This window comes from Nicotiana attenuata, chromosome 10, assembly GCF_001879085.1.
Source record: "Nicotiana attenuata strain UT chromosome 10, NIATTr2, whole genome shotgun sequence".
NCBI classification, from domain to species: domain Eukaryota; kingdom Viridiplantae; phylum Streptophyta; class Magnoliopsida; order Solanales; family Solanaceae; genus Nicotiana; species Nicotiana attenuata.
This window is the reverse complement of record NC_031998.1, coordinates 8,608,998-8,631,537: the sequence shown is the minus strand read 5'-3', so window position 1 is coordinate 8,631,537 and position 22,540 is coordinate 8,608,998.

Below are 22,540 nucleotides of genomic sequence, written 5' to 3'. Positions count from 1 at the left end.
CATAGGAGGATTTGTGGGAGCTGTTTAATTGTTCAATGCGAACGCGGGAGTGAGTCCGCGATCGCGTAAGGTCAGGAGCCGATGCATTGCGATCGCAGGTGTTTGTATGCGATCGCATAGGGTAAAAAATTGGGGGTTGAATTTTTGTGCTTCGCGATCGTGAAGGTTTTTTCGCGATCGCATAGAAGAAATATCAGAACTGGGCAGAAAGTTTATAAACATTTCATCCGCGATTTTGAGTCATTTTCCCCCCATAGCTGAGCATTTTGAGAGCTTTTTGAAGGTGATTAAAGAGGGATTCAAGGAGAATTGATTGGAGGTAAGATTTTTGAACCTAAAACGTGATTCTATTGTGAAATTAACCTAGAAATTCATGGAACTTAAGCTAAAATGGAAGAAACTAGGGCTTGGGATTTTGAAATTTGATTTAGGGATTTGAAGGACCATTTGAGGTCGGATTTGAGAGCTTTTGGTATGTATGAACTCGTGGGGAGATAAGGAACCCGTTGATGTAAAAAATTTTGAGTTTCGAGAAGTGGGCCCGAGGCTCGGGTTTTTGCTAATTTCGGGATTTTTGATATTTTTCGATTGTTTTCGCTTGGGCTTTGTTCCTTTAGCATATTGTGACGTGTTCGTTCTAATTTTGGATAGATTCGACGCGCGTGGAGGCCGATTTGAGGGGCAAAGGCGTCGCGAGCTAGAGTTTTAGCCAGTTCGAGGTGAGTAATGATGTTAAATGATGTCCTGAGGGTTTGAAACCCCGGATTTGCACATCGTAGTGCTATATTGATGTGAGGCACGCGCTTGATGACGAGCGTGGGGTCGTTTACTACTGGGGATTGTGACTTGGTCTGTCCCGATTGATGCTTTTACCGCGTAATTGACTGAAGCTTAATTGATATCATCATTATTTGGGCTGATTGCCATATTTGGGCTTCGTGCCAACTATTTGAACCCTTCGGGGATTTTTATCACTGTTGCCTCACTGTATTGATTTATTACTTGAACTCACTCCTGCTGCCTTTCACTATTTTACAACTCAGTCACTTTTACTCAGTTTTGCGACTTAAATGATATTTCTAAATGTTGTTTTGGGCTGAGGAACTACTGTTTACTAATGCCTGAGGGGCTTGTGATGATTTTTCGGACTGAGTAAGGCCGAGGGCCATATGTGAGGATACACTGAGTGATATGGCCGAGGGCCTGAGATATATTTGTACGCCACAAGGTGGCTTGAGTGATGTGAGGCCGAGTGCCGAGAGATGATGCCACGAGGTGGCTTGATATAGCGCTTGGGCCGTAAGGGGCCCCTCCGGAGTCTGCACACCCACAGTGAGCGCGGGTACCCATTTGATCTGAGAGTAAGCCTGAGGGGCTGATACTATACTGAGAGTGAGCCCGAGGGGCTGATAGTGTTCTGAGTGATTGATACTCTGCCCGAGGGGCGGATTTCTATTTGTTATTTACTTGTCAAATTACCTGTTTTACTTGTTAAAAGGGATTTTTCTTGATTACTTCATTGATTTACTATTTAAAGTGATTTTGCTGCTTCTGTATAGATTACCTTGTGTTTTCGCGTGTTTTCTTGCTTTCAGCCATTATTTATATTTATTACTCACTGGGTCGGAGTACTCACATTACTCCCTGCACCGTGTGGGAGATCCAGGCATAGCAGGTCCCGCTCCCGAGTGTTGACTCGTACCAGCTCAGGCGGATCTTCGAGGAGACTTTAGGTAGCTGCTGGTGTTTGCAACCTGGAGCTCCTCTCTATCTATATCTTTACTTTCCATTTTAGTACTGAGACTCTGTAGTTATTTTTGAGAGATTTGTTATCTAAGACGCTCGTGACTTGTGACACCCCGGTTTGGGCTGTGTCGGGATGGTTTCCCCTTATTGTTATCTATGTTTCTGCAAATTTATTACTATTTAATCATACTTTAAACTGTTTTACGATCATTAATTGTGTTAAAAGGTGTATTGTATTGGTGTGGCTGGCCTCGTCTTCACGAGAGGCGCCATCACGACCGGGTTCGGGGTTAGGGTCGTGACAGTGTGGAAGGGCCAGCCCCAGTGTACCAGAGTTCGGAGGAATCTCATGGATTCCTATGCAGTACACACACTGGAGGGGCAAAATCTTAAGTATTCTAGGAGTAGGGGTGAGAGTGCTTGAAAGTTTAAAAATAGTTTTAAAAAAACAGTTCACAAGTAAAACAGTGCAGAAGTAAAACAGTCCAGAAGTAAAGCAGTTTGAGAGTGAAACAGTTCAGGAGTAAAAAAAATAGTTTGAAGCATTCTGAAACAAAGGGTCTCAGCAGAAACATAGTCACAAAGCAAAGGCCCATATTGTCCAGATTTAACAGTAAGGGTTTAGCCCTGAACCCCATGAATCAATAACAGATAGGATCAATTAGTTTAACAAGGTTTCTCATTGTCTTGATCCCTTAGCTATTACTAGGTTAACATACAGGCAGGTATTGATCATAAGACAGTATGCTAGGATCAAACAATCACACAGAAAAGCAAGCAGAGTTGAGGGCATAGAGACCATGACTTAATCAGAGGTTTGTTAAGGATGAGCACTTAGAACAGGGCAAGTAGACATAGGTCTAATAGCATAGAGGGAGACATGTAGACATGCTGAAAGCAAGAAAATACATAGGTTTAATTACTAGAAGCAGACGTGCTGACATGCTGAAAATAGAAACCCTCTTGGTCTAATCATGTATAAGTAAGGCATGCTGATTAAGATTATTAGCACGAAGCACATAGGACTAGCTAAAAATAGGCAGGCTGATAACAAAGAACATACTGATTCAATAACATGAAAGTAGACATGCTGAGAACAGGAAGCACACAAGTTAAACCATACAGAGGTTTGAATGATAGTAAAGTGGAGGCATACCAGTTAGGAATTTGGAATAGAAGAGTGAAGCAAAAAGGGTCCAAAGTTCTAGCCTTGGCTTCCAGCCGGCTAGACAACGTAACAACAAAGAGTAGAAGATTGTGATAGAGGAAGAGAACAAGAACTTTGTGTACTTTTCTATGTCTGTGTGTGTGTGTTTAAAGAAAGAGAGTGAGGCTTATATAGCTTTGAGCAGAGCAAACAAGTAAGGCAAGGAAAATTAACGGCACATAAATAAAGTAAGCAAATCAATTAACCAGTCAGTTAGGGCTAACCTAATCAACTAATATCACTTAAATCATGGAGAATCTCATACGAAATCAGTCAGCAAGCATGATTGAAGTTAAATAAGGTAAGCAATAAGTCTAAAGACCATAGATCAGACTAACTAATCTAAATAAGGCAGGTAGTACCAATTAAAAGTTATAAATGAGGAAAATAGGCAAAATCACGGGGATGTACTAATTTGAACAGGAATATATGATGCAAATCCTAAGTAAAAATCAGTCAATCTATATTGATTGACAATAGCGAGAAAAATTGAAGCGGGCGGTGAGACAAATGAACAAACAAAGGACTAGAACATAAGAGTAAAGGTTACCACCTTCAAACACTCAGAAACTCTTGGAAAAGTTTTTTGCAGAAACAAGAAGAAGTGGAACCCTAGTTTTAGAGAAATATTAGGACCGATTAATGGTATGGAAAGCAGAACACCTTTAAAGAAAAATGCAATAGAAACTCGAAACCACTTCAAATCTACAGCATATAATAAAGAATCAAAAACCCTAATTTGGGGGAACATTAAAATCAGTCGATGATAAAGAGAACAGAAAAGTTTTAAAGAAAGATAGCGTATAAACTCGAAAACATTTCAGATCTACCAGGATCTTAACAGATTCAAAGTGTAAGAGATGAGGGTTTTGAGAAAGTGATAGAGATAAAAGAAAATTTGGTTTGGAACCACAGATTCGAGCCATAAACACAAGATAATAGTACTCACAAACGGAGATGGCCATAGATGGATTCTTAAACGATTTCGAAAATCGGGGTTGGATATCTTCGAGTTCCCTTCATGAATCAACAAAATCGAACAACCAGAAGAGGTAGGAGGCCGGTAGGGGCCTCAAATCACCAGGGAACCCCATGGAACGGGTAATAAACGAAGGGTTTGGGGGAAAATTTAGGTGACGACGCTAGGGTTAGGGTTAGTTTCAGAGAGAACTCGAGAAGAAGGGGATCTAGGGGCGGCTGATTGTAACAAAATGAATAGGGTTAGGGGTCATTTGAGTTAAAAATGGAAAGAATGAATGGGGGCTGTTGATCTCAGAGATCAACGGCCAAGATTAGAAGGGTTTGGGGCCGGGTAGAGGTCTTTAGGTTTGGGCTGGGGTAATTTGGGCCTGGGTTTAATTAAATTGGATTGGGGGGGGGGGTCCGATTTTGGGTATAAATTAGGGGCTATTTGTTAAATACCCATTTTGCTAAATAAAATAATTTAAAAAATAGCTAATTAAATAGTAAAAAATAATTTTCATGCATGAAGGTGATTTAAAACAACTACTTAATATTATAAAAATATAAAAGTTATTTTTTTTATACGGGTACTGTAGTTATGCATATGTATAGGCTATTGTTGCAAAAACATACAATTAAAGTCTAAAAATGTGGATGTGATTGTAAAAAATACAATTAAAATATTTGAACACTTATATGAGCCTAAATGATGAATTTAGATGATTAAATCATCATAAAGTAATATGAGGGATGATTCGTTGAATATTTTTATAATAAAAAATACAGAAATAAATTGATTTAAGGCCCTTAAAATTATAAAAAATTGTAGAAACATTTGTGCATGTATGCATAATATTTTGAAAGTATGCATGCATATTTGAAAATATATGAGGGAAAAATTGGGTATCAACAATGGTACGTCATCACCGTTCGTGCTTTACACTCTTCCTCACCAAGCACATGTATATCAATGTCAACCAAGGTAGGAATCATAAATAATATTAAGGAGAGTGGTTAAATGATTATTCCGAATGAACTCCAATCACATCTTTCAAGCCAACAATAGTTCAATAAACCCTCAAGAACCTTATTATGCGAGTATTTCAACAAATCTCAAAATGATATAAAACTCACTTATAAAATCTAATACCCCAAGAATAATGGTCGTAGCAATGTATTAGGGATTAAGCATAATGATGACCGAATTAGACACATCAATGTCTCTAACATTCCACCAAATTTTAATCATGTTATAGTAAACTAAAGCTTGGTTTCTAGCATTTAATTCTATATTCTTATTATCTAGGAGTCAAGTAAGACTTGAAGAAAGAAGGTCACGTAATTTTACAAGGCACAATTCATAGCATAACCTACCCCTGATCATGGTTAACCTTGGCACATGCATATATGCTCGTCACCTCATATATGCATCACCCTCGCATGTATAAAATAATGTCAAATAGTAGGAAAAATTTCCTAAACGAAGTTAGGCAAGACACTTACCTCAAGTCGTGCAAATCCCTATTCCAATATACCCTTGCCTCGCTAGTTGGCCTCCGAACGCCTCGAATGGGAACATCATGCAATTCGATTCCAAGAGAGAAATTTAGCCAACATGATTGAAATTCTCCCATTAATTATACTAAAATGATCCACTATACTAAGCAACTTCAATCTACAATATCAACATCCAAGGGGACCAACATTAGTAAACAATTTCCCGATGTTTGGTCATTTAGTTATTTTATCAAACACCTAGAATACATAGCATTTTACTACCTCTAGTAATGGTGTTTCATCAACCAACAACCCTCCTTCCCACCAATAAAAGATACTAAACCATCCTTTGTCTACATACAACGTTCTTTAGCACCCTTAAAATCATCAGTGAACTCACATCCACCCAATTGTTACTAAATTAATTCATTACAAAATCTCTACAACATCCAAAAATCTAGTTTAAATATGTATGGCTTCCAAGAACCTTCCAATAAGTGCTAACACTTATTTCTAGCTCATATAATCATAATAAATCCGTGCATGTATGTTTAGGGGTGAAGAATTACCTTTGGAAGAAATCTTGCAAATCCTCCTTTGAGTTCTTGAAGAAATTTCTTTGAGATCTAACGATTTCATGGTGGATTGAGTTAGTATGAAAATGATAGGATTCACACCAAGATAAAGGGGGATTTCTTACCTTGAAGATGGGAGGGGTTGGGGGTCTTGAGAGAGTGAAGGAAAGCTCCAAAATTCGTCCAAGTGAAATGGGGGAAAAATGAGCCTCGAATTGACTTAAAATGGATACAAAGTCCCAACTGTGAGGTTAACCGTGAGATGTGCTGAAGCATAACGAATTCCAGAACCTTCATTTTTTTAGGTCTTGAACCGTGTCCACGGTTGGGGCAACAGTGTCCAACGTGCACCAACAACTTCAACAAAGCTCAAATTGATCCTAACCCCGTCCGAAACTCACCCGAGGCCTTCGGGACCTTAACCAAATATACCAACACGTCTTAAACTACAATACAAACTTAGTCGCGGCCTCATACCACGTCAAACAACGTCGAAATTACAAATCGCGCCTCAAATCGTACTTATGAATTTTTCAAACTTCCAACTTATATAATTTGGGCCGAAACATATCAAAATTAACTCGGAATGAACTCAAATTCTGCGCACAAGTCCCAAATGATATAACTAAGCTATTCCAGCTTCTGAAACTACAATCCGAATCCGATATCCTCAAAGTCAACTTTTGGTCAAACTTATGAACTTTCCAAACCTTCAAACTTCCATCTTTCGCCAATTAGTGCCGAATCCTTCTAGAAATATACAAATGCAAATCCGGGCATACGCAAAATCCAAAATCACCATCCGGACCAAACGGGACAATCAAAACACCAATCCGAGGTCCAATGCTAAAAAGTCAAACTTGGTCAACTCTTCCAACTTAGAGCTTCAATCTTGAACTTCCAAATTGATTTCCGAATAACTCGAAAACCAAAACCGACAATTCACACAAGTCATAATACATCATGCGAAGATACTCATTCCCTCAAACTACCAGGTGAAGTGCAAATGCTCAAAACGACTAGTTGGGTCGTTACATTTGATGTATACCCAGATAATCATAAGTCACATAATCAATCCTTAAATTATCTCTGGTTGTCATAGTTGTGTTCGTTTCAGCCATAAACATCGCCAGGTTTCATATGTGTGTCGAGAACTGCCCTTGCAGAATTCTCCTTGAAGCAGCTAACACTTCACACTTACATAGGCGATTCCTAAATATGTTATAATGTATATACACTATTTGACAATCCCATGACAAACTTAAAAATTATTAAAAATCCTTAACGTTTTATCCTTGTTACTAAATATTGTCTCATCATGAGAATGTACCAAAATTTTATTTGACAATATTGACTCATCATTAACGTATATGATAAAAAAATTTGTTATACATAATGCTCCCAGCCCCTCCTATTGCTGCTTGACTATCGGAATGCATGCATATTGGTGCCACAGTTTGGGCAAAAATTAACATCTTCCAAGAAATTTCGAGCTATTCAACTTATTTACTAGCCTTGTCGAAGTTATAAACTCAGCCTTCATTGTAGAGCAGGAGATGCAAATTTGTTTGGACGATTTTCAAGACATCACTCCTCCATTGATAGTAAATACATACCTATATGTGGACTTAAAATCCGTTGAACCGGTGATCCAGTTTTCTTCATAATATCCCTTAATAACTGTGGGATACTTACTATTGTGCAAAGTAAAATTTTGAATATTACATATTTCAAAACTCATTTTATATTACCCAATGAGATTGACCTAGATTGCTCGTGTATCGACTCAATTTACTTATAGCAAAGCTATATTTGATCGTGTATAATTATGATACACATTAAATATTCCAATACACAAGTATAATCTCTTTTTGTCTTTTTCATTTTCTTGAGCCGATGGTCTATCGAAAACAACCTCTCTACTCCATCAGGGTAGGGGTAAGGTCTGCGTACACACTACCCTCCCCAGACCCCTCACCTGTGGGATTCTACTAGGTTGTTGTTGTTGTTGTAATCCAATTGAGATATACTTTAACTTTTGTTCTTTTCAAATGCAAGATTCACGTCAGTTGGAGTCTTTGTAACTTTAAAATCTAAGTGCTTAAAATTGTCAAGTGCTATTTAAATGTAATGAGATTGCGACAATGCCAAATCTTGTGTAGCCTTATGGATCTTAACACCCAAGGATAAATCGGCAACTCCCAAGTATTTCATATCAAACTTTCTAGTTAGCATGCGTTTTGATTGAATTTATGTTGGCAATATCGTTACTCAATATTACCATTATCATCCACATATAAGCAAATAATGACTATGTGATTTGGAACACTCTTAATGTATACACATTCATCACATTCATTAATCTTAAAACCATTTGACAATATTGGGTGGTCAAATTTCGCGTGCCATTATTTGGGTGCTTGTTTTTGTCACGACCCGGAATTTCCTTCCTCGGGACCGTGATGGCGCCTAACATTTCACTTGCTAGGCAAGCCAATATTATCGATATTCGTTAACCATTTTTAACAATTTGAATCAAATGACAACAAATAAACTGAATAGTCTGAAATAAGGTGATAAACTAATAAACGACGTCATCCAAATACAGTCCCAAATCTGGTGTCACAAATACATGAGCATCTTGAGTACTGCAAATAATTGTCTGAATAAAAACATAGCTATCTGAATCAAAATAAACAGCTAAGATGATATAGAAGGGTACTTCAGGGTTGCGAACGCCGTGCAACTATATCTCAAGTCTCTACTGATAGCTAGATTCGAGCAAATATCACCCAGCGCTGCTGGGACCAACTTCGATATTTGCACAAAAGTGTAGAATGTAGTATGAGTACAACCTACCCCATGTACTTTGTAGTGCTGAGCCTAACCTCGACGAGGTAGTGACGAGACTAAGGCGGTCACTTACAATAACATGTACGCAATAATAACAATAACAGGAATAGCAGGAAATGGAAATCAAGCAGTTAACTTGCAGAACAAACTCGAAATCTAATTACCAGAGAGCCTAGAATAACAAGTCTTATAAACTCATCTCAAATACCAATGCAAATCCAAAAGCCACAAACAAAAACAATTTATATAATCCGTTGCGGCGCGCAACCCGATTCCACCATATCATCATCTGTAATATCACAATCCGTCTTTATTCCGCCATTTCAATTCATTATCTTTCAATTTTCATTGCAGCATGCAACCCACTTCCCAAACAATTTCAATCAACAATAGCAATTCAACAACCAAAATTTACAAGAATTTCTACATCAAGAGAGTAAATATACGAGGCAATGAAGAATCACATAATAATCAAAGAATCTTTAACGACTCAAATGTCTCAACTTACTAACTCATCGGTATCTACCAATTAACAACTCATACAAGTGAAACTATATTATAGAAGGTAACAAATATTAAAAAACTATAAGACAAGTAAGACATATGATAACTTAGACATGCAAGTTATAAAGCATGTATAGACAAGTAGCAAATAAGCATGGAATCATAGAAGGGATGTGAAATTAATACAAGGATAACTACATGACAAGTAACAATTATGGCATGCAAGTCAAATAAGCATGTATCAATTAAGGCATGTAACAAATATATTATGAAGTAACAAAAACATGGAAGCAAGTAACATAAAAATGTATATACACTTGTCACCTCGCATATACACGGTTTCCCACATAATTCACATAACATGTAGTTCAAGATTTCCTAATTTCCTCAAATCAAGGTTAGACCCAACACTTATCTCACTCCGCAACTCAAGCAATCAATCAACCACGGCCTTGACTTTTGAACAGGCCTCCAAAACAACCAAATCTAGAAAATTATTGACCAAATAATTCAAAATAAGCTTTACAAACTACCCACAATAAAACAGATTCAATTTTGATCATTTTTTAAAAAGTCAACAAAAGTTAACCCCGGGCCCGCTTGGTCAAAACTCGAGATTCGGACCAAAATCCGATTACCCATTCACCCTTGAGCCCAGTTATGTGATTTATTTCGAAATCCAACCTCAATTCGAGGTCTAAACCTCAATTTTACAAAAACTCCAAATTTTATCAAAATACCTAATTTCTACCATAGAAATCCTATATTTGATGTTGAAATCTCATGAAATATAATGGGTAATTGAAAAGAAATAAATTAAAGTCACTTACCATTGAATTTGGGAAGAAAATTATCTTGAAAAATAGCCTCTCATTTTTCCCTCTTTTACCCAGCTGCAGGTGTCACAATTGCGATATCATGTTTGCAATTGCAAACACGCAATTGCGAGACAAGGCTTGAAAATGCAAACCCTACCTCAGAGACATATGAATCACAAATGCGACATAATGATTGCAAATGCGAAGACCCCACCCTTCGCAAATACGACCAGCATCTTCGCAATTGCGAAGCAGACCCAAGAATACACTGGGTCGTAAATGCGAGTCTGAGATTGCAAATGCGACCTCTGATAGTTCATAAATGCGAATATCTTCCTTGCAATTTCAAGGTTAACCAGTCCAGCCGATGCTCGCAAATAGGAACACTTGTTTGCAAAAGCGAGGCTCGCAATTGCGAGCCACACCTCGCAAATGCGAGATCTGTAGCAAAACACCAGCAACAGAGTGCACCAACTATCTTCACACTTATAAAACTCATCCGAAATATGTCTGTAACTCAACCGAGCCCTTCGGGCTCCAAACCAAACATGCACACATGTGTAATAACATCAACCGAGGTTGTTTTTATAAAATATTGATCGTGGTTAACTCAAGTTATTTTTAAAGCCAAATTTCATGTTTTCTTCAATTTTTTGTATAAAAGCTTTTCAAATAGTGACAGAAACCACACACGCAAACCAAAGAAACATAAAACAAAGTTAACAGAGGTCTTGAAACACCGAATTAAAGGCTAATACTCAAAATAACCTATCAGGTCATCACAGTTTTAGTCTGTAAAAAAATATAACAAGTCTACATAATTTCTTTTCTTTGCCTGAAACTACAAACCCTTCGAGTTATTCTATGTAAATTTCTTCTCTCAAATCTCTGTTTAGGAAGGTTATCTTAACGTCCATTTGATGGATTTCAAGACCATGCACCACAACTAAAGCTATTAATGTTTGTATGGATACAATTCATGTAACAAGCGGGTATGTGTCAAAATAATTAAGTCCTTCGCGTTGTCTATAATTTTTTACAACTAGTTATGCTTTATACTTCTTAAATAGTGCCATCATGTTTTTTTTTAATCCATTTGGAGCCTGGCAGTTCATTCCTAGGAGAAAGATCAACCAATATATGGTTGTTCAATATGACTCTATTTTACCATTGATTGTCTCATTCCAAAATAATGATTCAGAAGAAGACATATAGATTTTTTAAATATTCGAGCTCATTTTCCAACCAGATCATTTGACCAAATCTGAAGCAGAAGCCGAAGTCGAGCGACGATGATGGCGCGAGATTTGCCTTCTTTTCAACTCTTTAAGAGTTAGAAGAAGTGCATTTATATATGAATCAATGAAATCTACTTTCCTCCTTAATATGGGACAATGTTTCTTTGTAAAGGAGAAAATTATTGAATTTTAATTTTTCCTCCATTTCCCATTCTGTCACGCCCCAACCCGGGGAGGCGTGGCTGGCACCCGGTACCATACTGGCCCGAGCAAACCACTCTATAACTCATTTTTTCCTTCCGTCAATATGGCCACAACGCGTAATGTATAACTATACGTGGGAAACACTGTATCAATGAACAATCTTTCTTAAAACACGAATACATATAGGCCGTCAAGGCCTCTGACATACTGTATTAAATGAACCTCTGTCTACAAAGCCTCTAAGAGTATTTGACATCAAATGGGACAGGGTACCGGCCTACCCATAAGTTTGTAGCAAAATGCTGACACGATGACTCATAGACTCAGCTGCACTCCGAATGAGGTGGAGTGTAACGACTCGGCCTGTTATTTTGAGAGTTAGATCCCCAATCCCCTGTTAACTGCTTCCCCCGTATCTATTTCTGCTATTGTGACTTGCCGGGAGGTTTCGTTTTGGTTTTTGAAGTGTTTTAAATTGTGCGGCCGCATAATTCTGGTGCGGTCCGCACAATGAGCTTCTGAGGCCACACAATTATCGTGCGGTTTGCATTCTTTGGAACTTAGGCTTGGAACGTTGGGGCTTCTGGGGTCCGCATAAAAATGGGTGCGGTCGCACTTCTGATTATGTGGCCGCACAAAAATGATGCGGTCCGCACTCCCTGCTTTTGGACTTAAGCCAGCTCTCTGATTCTTCAATCCTGCGGACTGCAAAATAATGAATGCGGACACACAATTTCAGTACGGTCTGCACGCCTTCAGTTGGCCCAAAGACTACTCTTTGAATCTCCCCTCTACGGCCGCACTAGAATTGTGCGGTTCGCACTGCTGCCCCTTTTTATCCTGTTTTGTTTCTTGTTCATTTTTGACTCCTTTATGAGTTGATTTTGACTTCTTTGGCTCGTTTTCCAATATTCCTGCAAGTAAGCACATTTTATTAGTTTTTGAGAATACCTTTATGTATTTTTGAGCTAAAACGTAAGTAAAAGAGAGCAAATAAGTGGTCAAAATCCCTACTTATCAACTCTCTAAAACTTAAGCTTTGTACAATAGTTCTAGTGTGACACTAGAGCATCAAGAGTTGACTCTATTCATCAAGGAAGCTCGCTCTTTCATGTAGGTCATTGTGGATCCCAAACTCCTCCTCCTCGACTTTCCATTAGTAAATCTCACTTTAGAATGTAACACTTGAAGCAAGGATTGTGAAAAGTTCGCTCATCTCTCTCAAAAGAACGTCATAAGTCCGGCTTTAAGTACCATAAGCTTTCCCCTTATGCAAAATCACCACTAATGTAAGCTCACTTAACTTGAAATCATGTAGGGATTTTGCGGGATGTAATGTAGGCTTTTGGACCTAGGTAAGACTCATCGGAATAGAATGGTGTCATCTTTCTTTAAGCACTCCATTTTCTCTTTTTGACTCATACTTTCCTGACTCTTTGAGTCATTTTCTTCTTCCTCGGGAGAACTAGAGAGATATAACGTCACTCTTTCTTGATCATGGCATTCATTTTTTTTGTTTTTATTTTATATTTATTTCAGCCTTTTCTCCTTATTTTCTTTTGAATTCCCTTCAACTCTTCACTTTATTCACTTTCTTTTTGGCATTTTTCTTTTTGTTCCTTCTTTCTTTTCTTTGCCTTCCCTTTTCTTCATTTCTTTCTCTTCTTTGTACCTTTTATCACTTCAATCTCCTCGTCTCTCCCCCAAACTTATGTTTTTGCCAATTGTTTCTCAAGAATGCTAAGGAAAGATTGGGTGCCAAGAGAGGGTCATTACAGAACAAATAAAGGCTTATAACTTGGTTTTTGAAAGAAAAAGGGCTTAGGCTCGAAGGGATTGACTAGGGATATCACATTGATAGGCTATGGAAGATTTCAAATTTCAATTTTGATCAAGGAGAGCCTAAAATCATTTCTCAAGCCAATCTACACTTAGAATTTCGCTTAGACAAACATTCGGGGCAAGTTCTAGACCATTAGCACGGGTACTTGGACTTGTAACTAAACCTCTCACCGCTCACGCTTCTGTATTGCTAAAGAGAATGGAGTCGAGGGCCCACAACAACCCTAGCTAAGATTGAGAATCACAAATGGCTCGGTTTGAACCACTCGATGATTGCTTAAGTCAACACAAGAGTCAAAAGGGTCCCAACTAGAGCTATTTTCTACCAACAACTTGTCATTAACCATACGATCATAGGTAAATGTGTTGGTACCAAGTGAAGAATCATTGAGACCCTTTTTATTCATTACTACTATATTTTCACACATAAAAGAAACAGACTCAATCCCTTAAGAAGGTTGTCACGCCATCCATCGTTGGGAAGAGCCACCCGGTTCACACATAATTCACCTTTGAAAAGAGCCATGGAATTATGAAAACCAAAGGCTTATTGTTCACTCAAAATGTAAAAAGAAGCTATCAAATTAAAAAGAAGCTACTAAAGTAAAGAAGAAGTTATACTACTAAGGAAAAGAAAACTAAAGAAGCTAGGAAATAAACTAAGGAAAACGAGCTAAATGAATATACAAACTGAAGTCAAATGAGTATATACATAAGGGAAATGAATATCTACATCAAATGGGGGAGAATATATACATACCAAAGGAAAATAAAGATGAAAGAAAAGCAAACTAAAGAAGCTATGAAATAAACTACGGAAAGCGAGCTAAATGAATATACAAAGCGAAGTATCTACATCAAATGGGGAGAATATATACATACAAAAGGAAAATAAAGATGAAAGAAAAATAGTATCAGAGTTATTACAGCCCAAATGTCAAATGCCAAAGTCAAATAACCAAAATAGACCACCCCCCCCCCCCAAATGAAAATAAGCATTGTCCTCAATGCTTAACAAAAAATAACAACAGTGAAAGGGTTGAGAGTTAAGGGAACTCCCTATGTGGTCTCAGTCTGCATAGTATCATCAGTACCCTCGGTCTCAAGCTATATCTCATAATCACCTGGCTGAGGAATAACAAGGTTGCTGAGCATTTGGATCATCTCCTCAGCGGTGTGGGCAGTCGCAGCTGGCTTCTCAGACTGGCCGACTGCTGCCTGTGGTGCCTCACGTACTGCTGGTGGTGCTCTCTGCTGTTGGGGGTGCTGATTCTATGAGCAAGTCCAATGGTAAATCACCGGAAGATGTAATCTTCTCAATCCCTTTTCTCAGCTTATCCACCAAATTCTTTGATGCTTGAGAGTTCCACATCTTCTTGACCTGTTTTCCCAAAATCCTCAATAGCTTTCCCTTGTGCCACCACTTTATCCATGATAGTCTTCTGGTCGGCCATAATCTTCTTCAAGTTTTCCTCCACTGACAGAGGTACGAATGGATATGCTGGGACTGCTAGGGCTGAGGACTGTGCTGCAACAACACTAGATATATCAGTCAGCTTTGAAGTAGCTGCCTACATCCAGTTGTTGAGACTCGCCAATGTTTGGGTGACTCGCAGCACATTCTAAGGATAAGTAGATGAAGCAGGCACTGATAATGGCACTGATAGTCTAGCAGAAGCAGGTGGTCTGGAAGATAAAGATGGTGGCATGGCTGCTGTCCTAGTGGAAGTACCGGCTGCTATGGAAGGCTAGGCAGCTGAATCAGTAACCACTACCGATGGCTCCTCAGGCTGGCCAGCGGAGGTAGTAACTTTACCCTTGAACATCAGTTGTCAGCTCCCTGGAGGTGGTACCATGAGAAAGGCTTCTTGGCCTTTACCTCGGTGTTATAATGCCTCGGCTCCACCTTGTGATCCTTGAAGTATTCTGTGAGGAAGTTCGGGAACGGATAGGATCTTTCTCCCTTCTGGACAGCTAAGGATAAGTTAGTGGACATGATGGCACCAACATTAATAAGATACCTAGCCATAATGGATGCCACCAAAACTGCACGGGGAAGTGCGAGGATGTTCTCATTGAGACATGGATTAATGTGGCTACACACAAACGTCTGCCACCCTTTTGCTTCAAAGTTTAAGTGGCTCGGACTATTGGAACCCGTGATGTGAGCCACAGAGGTGTTGACCCTCGGATTGCCGGAATCTCAGCTAGCCACGGGCAAGCTGCATCACCCATAGCTAGCTTCTCCAAATACTTCACTGCCTCCACTTCTTCAAACCCCATATATGAATTTGGTGCACAGGAATCAAAATGGATTTTTAGATTGCGGACTTTGATCACCTTTGTACCCTTTTTGGTGGGAGCAACGTTTGCGTAAGATTTTTTGACCAAGTGCTCATTTGCGTCTCGAACGCTGTGGGTGAACCATTTCCATCCTCTGCGCTCCTGGAACTGTCTGAGGACATCAGGTTTGTGCTTGTTCAATTCCTTCATCAAGAATTGTCGCTCAAGAGTGAGCGACCTCTGTGTCCACCATTCCCTAAACTTTGCAAAGGTAGTGGCACTGACAAATTTGTCCTCCCATATCTCTTGCCTCCTTGACCTCTCTAAACCTCCCACTGCAGTATTGCCCCCTCTACCATCATCTGGGACATTATCATCATAGACTAAATTAATTGGAGCAAGTGGAGCATGTGAGGAAAAGGGATCAGAATCTTGACTACCCTCTTCCGAACCTTCAGACGAACTGGCAGTTGAAGAAGACTCATCTACCAAATGAAATCTCCCCAAGAGTTTTTGTGATTGGGTTTCCGGCTGTGCTTGCACGGAGTTACCCTCAGAAGCTTCCCCAGATGGGACAACTTATTGGTCTCGGAGGTATCATGGGCTCTATTGGCTGTCGCTTTTTTACTTATTGCCCTTTGGATTGCTAGAAGGAGGTTGCTTCTGCCTCGACCCCGGCCTCGGGAGGGTTCTGCCCTCCCTTTTGATATATCTCCTTTGCCACGTGATCAAACTATTGTCAGCAACACATAAGCAATAGACATCAATTAGAATTGAAGCTCATAATGTATACATAATCATTATTCCAAGTTGCAGGAAAACTGTCTCAGAAGGGCGGCACAAAAGTGAGTGCGGCCGCACACGAAGAGTGCGGACTGCACAATTTTGACTGCAGTCGCACAGCCCCAGGTTAAGACTATTGGGGTCTCTCATGTTTCATCACTGCGGACCACACAAAAATGAGAGTCTAGGAGATGAAATGCTAAAAGATTTAGAGCTACTGGAGTACACTGTAGTTGCTTAAGTCATTGGGAGTTCTGGGGTCGTAAAGTGTGAAAAGAAGAGAAAGGCTCTAATTATATTTTTGACCCGTCGGTCCCACAGTTTTACCTGAGTGCTGCCGCATAATTTTGATGCAGTCCGCACTCCTTACCTGCTCTTGTGACGTCCTGCTGCGAACCACGTAAAAATGAGTGCGGCCGCAGATTCAATTTGTTAAGAATTTTTTACAAGCCAACTTCAGAGACCATGTATTTTTGATCTTCTAGCTGTGCGACCGCATGCATAATTGTGCGGCCGCAGAGTGTCAGTGCGGTCCGCATAATTCTGGTGCGCTCCGCACTTTTTATGACACTTAGCTAAATTTTTCATGCACAGTCCCTGCAATGCACACCCATTCCTACATACACTTCAAAACTAGTTATCATAAAACAAAGCTTATCTAATCTAAAGAAGAAAACCAAGAAAAAGAAAAAGACACATGGGTTGCCTCCCAATAAGCGCCTGATTTAACACAGCGGCACGACGGAGATTACCAATCACTTGAAGTAAAGAACCGCCACAATGTGGCCATCATCAACCTTGCCAAGATAATGTTTAACCCAGTGTCCATTGACTCTAAAAACCTCATCACTCTTATTTTTCAAATCTAGAGCACCAAAGGGGGTTACATTCACTACTTCAAAGGGGCCACTCCATTTAGATTTCAACTTGTCCGGAAACATCCTTAACCGGGAATTGAACAATAGCACAAGATCACCTTCTTTAAACTCCTTGTTGTGGATGTACTTGTCATGTAGGTACTTCATCATCTCCTTGTAAAGGGACGAACTTGTGTAGGCATGGTACAGGAATTCATCAAGCTCATTAATTGTGCCCCTCTTAGATTTGCAGCGACGCCCCACTCAAGGTTCAACTTCTTCAAAGCCCACATGGCCTTATGCTCAAGTTCAACCGGAAGATGACACACCTTTCCAAACACCAATCAATATGGAGGCATCCCTATCGGCATCTTGTAGGCCGTCCTATAAGCCCAAAGAGCATCATCAAGTTTTCTTGACCAATTCGTGCGGTTGGCATTCACAGTTTTTGACAAAATACTCTTGATATCACGGTTGGAGACTTCAACCTGTCCGCTTGCTTGAGGATGGTAGGGGGTTGAGATTTTATGAGTGACACCATACTTTGTGAGTAAGGTATCAAAAGCTCGATTGCAAAAATGCGAACCCCCATCACTAATAATGTCCCTCGGAGTACCAAACCTTGTGAAGATGTTTTTTTTTCAAGAATGCCACCACACTTCGAGCTTCGTTGTTGAGTAAAGCCACAGCTTCAACCCATTTTGACACATAGTCCACAGCTACCAAAATGTAAGTGTTCCCACAAGAGCTCACAAACAGTCCCATGAAACCATCACCCCAAACATCTAAGATATCAATCAGTCCCATGAAACCATCACCCCAAACATCTAAGATATCAATCTCTAAAATGGTGGTAAGGTTGACAAGCTCACTCGCGTTTTTGTAGAGGGTAGGCCAATAGAATCCACAAGTCAAAACCTTTGTAGCCGTTCTAGCTCCACCACGATGACCACCATACGGTGAAGAGTGGCAAGCCTCAAGAATTCCCATTTGTTCTTCTTCCGGCACACATCACCGGATCACACCATCGGTACATATCCGGAAAAAATACTTCTCTTCCCAATAATAATCAAAGCAATCCCATTAGAGCTTCTTCCTTTGGTTTGAAGGGAACTCATTCTGTACAGTGCCGCTCACAAGATAATTGGATAAATTGGCAAACCATGGCATCCCGATCATTGAAACAGCTAGGAGTTGCTCGTCGGGAAATGAATCATTGATCTCAAGGCCGTCATGTGGCCTCCCCTCCTCCTCCAAACGGGACAGCTGGTCCGCCAGTTGGTTTTCACTACCCTTGCAATAGTAGCACCCACCGCATCAACCTTGCGTTAGAATCTTTCTTGCTCATCAAATACCAAGCGCCGCATGGTCGGTGTGAACAATCACCTTAGTACCCATCAAATACGGCCAGAACTTCTCCATGGCAAAACAATAGCAAGTAGCTCCTTTTCTGTCACTATGTAGTTGATTTGAGCATCATTCATGGTCTTGCTAGCATAGTAGACCGGATGAAGATTTTGTTTATTCTTTGCCCCAACACCGCTCCAACCGCAACATCACTAGCATCACACATGAGCTCAAAAGGCAAGCTCCAATCCAGTGTGGTGATAATAGGAGTAGTAGTCAACTTGAACTTAAGCAACTCGGATGCCTTCATACAATCTTCATTGAAATAGAACTTGGCATCCTTCTCCAAAAGTTTGCACAATGGGTTCACCACCTTGGAAAAGTCCTTGATGAATCGGCGATAAAAACCCGCATGACCCAAGAAGCTCCTCACTTCCTTCACGGATGTAGGGGGAGGGAGTTTGGAGATCACTTCAATATTGGCCTTGTCGACCTCAATACCATGCTTTGAATTTTTGTGGCCGAGAACAATGCCTTCCTCGACCATGAAGTGACACTTCTCCCAATTCAACACCAAATTAGTCTCCTCACATCTAGCCAATACCCTATCCAAATTGTTCAAACAATCTTCAAACGAATTCCCAACCAGAGAGAAATCATCCATAAAGACCTGAAGAATGTCCTCCTCCATGTCAGTGAATATAGCCATCATACACCGCTGAAAAGTCGCCGGTGCATTATACAACCCAAAAGGCATCCGCGAGAATGTGAAAGTACCATAGGGACAAGTGAAAGTGGTCTTCTCTTGGTCCTCAGGAGCAATAAGGATTTGATTATAGCCAGAGTATCCATCAAGAAAGCAATAAAAAGCACGTCCGGCCAACCTATCGAGCATTTGGTCAAGAAATGGAAGCGGGAAATGATCTTTCCGAGTAACTTTTTTGAGCTTCCTATAGTCCATGCACACTCTCCACCCAGTGACGGTTCTTGTTGGGATCAATTCATTCTTGTCATTTGTTACCACAGTCATGCCCACTTTCTTTGGGACACGTTGCACCGGATAGGTCCACGAGCTATCGGAAATGGGGTACACAACCCCGACATCTAACCACTTGATTATCTCCTTCTTCACCACCTCTTGCATTGCTTCATAAGCCTCTTTTGATGTTCAACGGAGGGTTTGGAACCCTCCTCCAAAATAATCTTGTGCATGCAAAAGGCGGGGCTTATACCCCGGATATCCGCCAAAGTCCAACCGATTGCTCTTTTCCTCCTTTGTAGCACCTCCAATATGGACTCTACCTGCATGTTAGTTAAGCAAGAAGAAAGGATAACTTGTAAAGTAGAAGAACTACCAAGGAGTTCATACTAGAGTGCGGGGGCAATCACTTTAACTAAGAGGTAGGAGGCTCCTCGATTGAGGGCTTTGTTGGAGGAGTCTTCCGATTTTCAAGATCCAAAGATAGCTTTCGGGGCTCATAAGTGTTCGACCCCATGCATTGCAATGCATTTACACACTCCACATAGCCATCACTCTCCTCATCATCATCAAGGTTGAGCAAAAAGGCTTCCAATTTGTCTTCAACGTTCATTGTGGCACTAGCATCATCAACAATCACGTGCGTCACCAAATCCACGAACGAACAAACTTCATTACTATTCGGTTACCTCATTGATTTGCACACATGGAAGATTACCTTTTCTTCACCCACCCGGAAAGTGAGCTCACCAGCTTCCACATCAACAAGAGCCTTCCCCGTAGCAAGGAAAGGTCTACCCAAAATGATAGGCACCTCATAGTCCACTTCAAAATCAAGGATCACAAAGTCCGCTGGGAGGATAAACTTGTCCACTTGAACCAATACATCATCAATAATACCCAAAGGCCTCTTCATTGTTCGATCCACCATTTGCAACCTCATGGATGTGGGCCTTTGTCACGACCCAAAAATCCCTCCGAAGGAGTCGTGATGGCACCTAGTCTCTAAACTAGGTAAGCCTAACATTAACTGAAATTACATTGATATTTACTAACTTTAAATTAAATTACTCTGAACAAATTACAAATTCCCAAAACCGGTGGTACAAGTCATAAGCTTTTCTAAGAGTAGTTATACAAAATAAATACATCACTGTTCCGAAACAAAAGGAACCAATGAAAATAAGTACAACTGAAGGTGACTCCGAGGCCTGCGAACGCAGCAGCAGGTTTACCTTGAGTCTCCGCTACGACGATCCGCACAGCTACTATCGACCAAATACCTGGATCTGTACACAAAAATGTACAAAAGTGTAGTATGAGCACACCACAATGGTGCCCAGTAAGTATCAAGACTAACCTCGGTGGAGTAGTGACGAGGAACAGTCAAGGCACCTACTGGTCAAATAAACTGAACAGGATGTAACGATAAACTATCGAGATACGAAAACAAGGTAATATCAGCAATAGGGAGAAACTCAAACCACAAACAGTAGAAACAATAAAGGGAAACACAGATGGAAACGAAGATAACCAAGTAAATTAACACCAACATAGCTGGGACACAGACAAGTAAAATGTACTCAAATAAGAAAGGCGATGTCAACTCAATAAATCATATCATTTCTGATGCATAATTCTAGCCATCTCAAATTCGATGTCTCATATCATAACCTCAATTACCAAACCATTAGCACACCCGGCACCTCGTACCCACATATTTATATCTCACTTTGCGCAATGACGTTCTCATGTTACTCAGTACATAGGGTCCATAACCGATGGAATTAAGATGTTTAAGGAGTCTCATTTACATAACATAAAGTAAAGTACAATTTCTAAACCAACAAGGAACTTAACAAGAAAAGATGAAGTTATTATGCCATTTTCAATTAAAGTACAACGTCGAATGATTTATTACCTTTAACATGGGATTTAATAAATAAACTTAGTAGAAATTCCTTTTTAAGTAAAATACAACCTCAAACGGTTTAAGAAAATTTAATTGAGAAACTAATTGAGTTAAAAATGTAACAGTTATTGAAATTTGAAGTATTGAAATATATATATAAAATACGGCGAGGTATTGTAAACATTATGGATTCCAACACAAAGGATCACAGCAGTAAAGGAATCTAAACAGTTAAAACACTGGAATTGATAACAACAAATATAACAGAGACAAATAATCACAGAAGGAGTACAACTCAACGCGGAGATAACAACCGGGGATCTCCCAAGATACCGTCCTGTAGTCCCAATTATAAATATCCAGTGGATCTCCCGGGTGCCGTCCCATAGTCCAACTCATAGTGCGCGGGGATCTCCCGGGATACCAATCCGTAGTCCCAAATGTAAATACCCAGTACTAGGGGAATCTACCGGGTGCAGTCCCGTAGTTCCAATATAAAAGTGCGGGGGGATCTCCCGGAATACCGATCCATAGTCCCAAAGTAAACATACAGGGGGGATCTCCCGGGATACCGTCCCGTAGTCCCAAAGTAAACATGCAAGGGGATCTCCCGGGATACCGTCCCGTAGTCCCAAAGTAAACATGCAGCAGCAACACGAAGAATACTCAAAAACAATCCAACAACCCAATCACAAGGAATTCCACCACCAAGAGTATGAATACACGGCAACAAGAGAATCACGAAACCTTAACAAAACAACAAGGCATAACAGGCACGTGATAACTACACCGGCAACCACAACAATTTGGACACATAGCATATAAACACGGGGTCATAGAGGAATTCACAATTTAAAGATAACAACGATAAGAAGAACAATCGCTTCAATTAAGGCGAATAAGGCCAAGTAACAGTAAGAGTTAGAGGGAAG